The following is a 5,001-nucleotide window of genomic DNA, read 5'->3' on the forward strand; positions in this document are numbered from 1 at the left end:
TTCGTTCATATTGGAATTGTGATCGCTCCAAGTCGTCTCTTTGTTTTCGATTTACTTGAAACTCAAAAACTATATCTGAAAGCGATCGCTATATGATTCGACTTTGGATTACAATCACTCGATGGATCGATCATCTTCTACTAGTAACTTACAGGAGATGTATGTATCAGTAGAAATATAACGTCTGGAAAACTAGATTAATGATTACAGTTTCTTAATTCCATCGAACATTCTTTGGTTAACCCGGTTTAGTCTGATTTAATACATATATCAAAACTTTAATGAGACGTTGTAGTATCTTCCACGCAACTTTAACCTTGATCATTTTTGTTGTGTAACCATATTTGACAGAATTTCAAACAAAGTTTGATAGTCTTGAATCAGATTTTTTTCCAATTAATAATAATATTTTAAAAGTGTAGTTCTGGAACAATTCTTCTTTCAAGACTTCCTTTTCTTGTTAAATTAATATACTTGTGTCACTCTGCATCTGGTCGTCGCTATTGCTTACGATTTTTTTTTTTTTTTAAAAATTATTTATTGTCAATGGTTTTCTGATTATTTATTTTGTTAAATTTAATAAAATTTCCAAATTCTATTCGTCTTCAACTATCATTAGCTTTAATACTAAAATTTAGCGTTTTCTCTTTTGATTTTTTTTCCTATCTATTTGTTAAATATACACTTTCTTATCTAAAATATTATATTTTCAGAACCTTTCAAAAGAGAAAACTACTAGTTTTGTGGCCATTTAATGTCTTTTTTTTTCAGTCTGGGCCATTTAATGTCTTTTATTTATTGAGGAGTAGACTTTCTTGATTACACCCTGAGCACAACCTATTCAGTGCAAATCTATAAAATATTTGTCAATTTATAATAATTATGTTGCTTTTCTTTCTTTATTGATTGATAAAAGCCGTTGTTAACTTGTTATCCTTTGTCAGACGAGACACAATGATCACGTAGTTGAATATGTCTTTGCTTAATGGTTTGATCACATTGTAATTTGCATGATCACAATTCACAAGGTCTCAATCTAGGTTAAACTCGTTGTGATACGGGCGTTGACCCTCATTTGTAGATCTATCTTTTTTTTTGTTATATTCTTTTACAATATTTAAAAGAATGTTGCTGGCAATAATAAATCTTTTCAGTCAAAATATTAATAATAACAATGAATCTACTACCATTGGTAGTCTACCATATAGAATTGAATATCTTTTTGATAATGGAATGTAACAATAAATGATGCATGCATCTCACCGGTCACAAAGAGATGATCGTATCACCTCTTTTATTTTAAATCCAAAAGAGATGATCCTATCACCTCTGTTATTTTTAATCTAATTTGTACGACTTTTGGTTTCTCTTTCTTACAAGTTAGCACTTTCTTTTTCTTGAACTTTTGCGGTTGGAATGTTCAAATGAACTTGATCATGTATCTTGTTGATACAAGAAACAAAACACTCTAAAAAACATGGCTTAAATATTGATGTTTGACACATTTTAAAAAAAAAACATAGACGTTTGACATCTCGCTCATGCAAAAATATACCATCTCAAAGCCCTAACTTTCATTGGTTGCAGAACAAAAGTTACAGAAATTGCTTGATGGACCAAGAAACAAAAGTGAGTTCTGAGGTTCCTGTAGTTAAAGGTGCACCTGAAGATCTAAACACGGTCGATGTTTCTGCTAAGGTATAATGTTCTGTTCTCTCACCATATTTGTGAGTTTTTTTTTTTAACTCGAATGTTTCTTTTTTTTTTTGCATTGAACATTTACTTGAAAGTCTCAACAATTCAAGTACAAGTTCACTCCTAACTAAAACTCAAGGAAAATTGTTTCTTATATCATCCACTTTAAGTAGGATTAAAGATATGGCAAAGAAAGATTTTTTTAAGTAGGATCACATCTATCAACCCTTTTTGTTAGTTCTTGTAGGAGATTAAGTATTGTGACGGTTTATTACAGGAGGTGAACAAAGAAATGACAAAGGAAGATAAAGCTATGCAGCAAGAAGAAGAGGATACTGCATTTGATGGTGGATTCATAAAAGTTGAGAAAGAAGGAATCAACAACACTAAGGGTGATGAGAAAGCAGAGAAACAAGTTCCACTGGAAAGAACTCAAGCAGTCCACAGAGAGAATTAGAGAAGAAGGAGAAAGCTTCTGAGTCTCGGTTGGAAGCAGAGTCATTGGCTCTTAAAGTCTCTGAACAGGAAAGCATTAATCTGAAGCTAAGGGAAGAACTCAAAGAGAAGGAATTGCTCGTTGCCTTGTCAAAAGACCAAGAAGGAAAAATCAGAACTGCTAATGAGAAGTTGACCAACGTGTTGCAAGAGAAAGAGATTCTTGAAACATCTGTAGCTGAGATCACTCGCATTGCAGCTGAAAGAAAAGAGAACTGCGATGAACTTGAAGAGAAACTGAAGATTTCAGATGAAAAAATCTCCAAAACGGATGCTCTTCTGTCTCAAGCTTTGTCCAACAACTCTGACCTTGAACAGAAGTTGAAATCTATGGAAGCATTATCTTCTGAAGTATCTCAGCTAAAATCTGCTTTGATAGTGGCTGAAGAGGAGGAGAAAGATTCGGCTAGAAAGATGCAGGAGTACCAAGAGAAGGTAACTAAACTGGAATCATCTCTGAACCAATCATCAGCGAGAATCTCAGAGCTTGAAGAAGATCTGAGGACAGCTTTGCAGAAAGGTGCAGAGCATGAAGATCTTGGAAACGTGAGTACTCAGCGCTGCCTTGAGCTACAAGGATTGCTTCAAACATCTCAGTCAAAACTAGAGAAAGCAGAGGAAAAACTAAAAGACCTAGAAGCATTCCAAGTGAAAAACTCTAGCCTTGAAGCTGCTTTAAGTGTAGCAATAGGCGAGAAGAAAGCGTTAGAGGAAACATTGAATGGATATAGTGTGAAAACAACTGAGTCTGAAGAGAGACTTGTGAAGCAAGCAAGGGAAATAGATGAAGTTACCACAAGAAGCAGAGAGCTTGAAGCTTTGCAAAAACACTCAGAGCTTAGTATCCAAAAGGCAATGGGAGGAACTCAGAACCAGAGATGCAGAAGCCAAGTCATTTGCTGAGAAACTAAGATTATATGAAGAGAAATTGGCTGTAGCATCTGCTACTCGTTTTCTTTGAAAAAAGATCTTGATCAGTTTCCTTGGAGAACGAGCTACTAGCAGATACAAACAACCAGCTCAAGATCAAGATTCAAGAACTTCAAGGATATCTAATGCGGAAGGAAACCGCGGCAAGACAGACTGAAGAAGCAGCCAAAAGGTTTGAAGGAGAGACATAGAAGCTAAAGACATGCTTGCAAAGTTGAAAGCCCAAGAAGACCTGCTCAAGAACATAGAAGGGAGATTCAGGAAGCATCTGAAGTTGCTAATACTAGAAAAATGAAGCTTGAAGAGTCTCTGTTGAAGCTCAAGACTTTTGAAGATACAATCAAAGAGCTTGAGAAAGAAAATGGATCATTGGCTGAGGTAAACTTAAAGCTGAACCAGGAAACTAGCCAAATCAGGTCAGAGACCAGCGATTTCAAGCGATGTTCTCTGCTTTGGAGCTGAGAAAGACAAGCAGCAAAAGAGCTTCATGCTTCAAAGGCATCCATTAAAGAGTTAAGAAACAAGCTCACTTCTGAAGAGAAAGATTAAGATCAAAGGTAACAGACAATTCTCAGAATCTGAAGTATTAATAAACCATCTCATTGTGTATGACACACTGTTGTAGATGAGTTCTCTTGCAGAGAGAATAACCAAGTCAATGAGATATATCAGAGCACAAAGAGTGAGCTTGTAAAGCTTCAAGAACAACTTGAAGTAGAGAAGTCTAAAGTGGATACTATGGTATCAGAATCAAGAAGCTCAGTGCTATGGCTGCTGAGAAGTCAGTCTTGGAGACCAACCTTGAAGAAGTAGAAAAACAATTGAAAACTGCTGAAAGTTGAAAGAAGAGGTAACAATAGTTATGTGCTATTCGATGAATACTTATTTCATTATTTGATGATGTTGCTTTTTCAACACCAGGTCGAAAAGGTTGCAGAACTGACCTCAAAACTGCATGGACATGAGACTAAGGCGAGTGCAGAGACTTGGAGGACAAGAAAGCAACTCAGCTGTATAAAGAGCTTCAAGCATCTCACACAGTCATTTCTGAAGAGGTTACTGAATCTTTTCTCTTTGAGTTTTTTTATTTCTTTCATTCTTTTTTAACTTTAGGACTAACTTTTTTTTTATACAAATTTCTGATTCTTGTTTTTGTGTTTGTGTGTGGAGGAGACAGAAAGAAGCGGTTTCTCAGAAGCATTCAGAGTTGGAAGCTACTCTAAAGAAATCACAAGAAGAGCTTGAAGCTAAGACAAGTATGATTGTTCATCTAGAATCATTGGTCAAAGATCTTGAAAAGAAAGTGCAGCTTGCTGATGCTAAGTCTAAGGTCAGTCACTCATATCAACTTAAAGTGTTTCTTTAGTAGTATATAAATGCTCTGTTTTATAGAAACCAAACTTTACAGGAAACCGAGACAAAGGCAAAGAAAAGTAGAAGTTAAATCAAGAGACATTGATTTATCCTTTACAACTCAAAAGCAACGTTCTCCTTCACATTCGTCTTCTTCAGGAAACGTTACAACAACTCAGAAAGCTGGAACATCTCATCTCATGACATTGAAGATCGTCCTTGGAGTGGCTATCTTGTCTGTCATTATAGGTATCCTCTTGGGAAAACTATTGAAGTTCTTCAATGGTGTGATTGTTTTTTTAAACGTTCTTTTCTATTTGTTTGCCAAGCAAGGCAAAATGCTGTGTGTTATGTAACACAAGAATCTGATCGACTGTTTAGATGGTTCATCTACATTCTTATATAAACCATCTAAATTGTGTGCTAACAGCAATGAAAATAAATTTACTTTGAAATTTCAATGGTGAAAACATCAAAAAAATTTTTAAATATTATATTTAAAATAATTTTTTGATACAATAATTCTCA

At 34.9% G+C, this 5,001-nt stretch overlaps 1 pseudogene; it reads left to right on the plus strand.

Annotated features, from left to right (window-relative positions):
• The first annotated feature begins 2,127 nt into the window (after nt 1–2,127).
• LOC130504996 (uncharacterized) lies at nt 2,128–4,758 on the plus strand (annotated as a pseudogene).
• The last annotated feature ends 243 nt before the right edge of the window (nt 4,759–5,001 follow it).

The sequence above is a fragment of the Raphanus sativus genome, unplaced genomic scaffold, assembly GCF_000801105.2.
Source record: "Raphanus sativus cultivar WK10039 unplaced genomic scaffold, ASM80110v3 Scaffold1933, whole genome shotgun sequence".
Taxonomy (NCBI): Eukaryota; Viridiplantae; Streptophyta; class Magnoliopsida; order Brassicales; family Brassicaceae; genus Raphanus; species Raphanus sativus.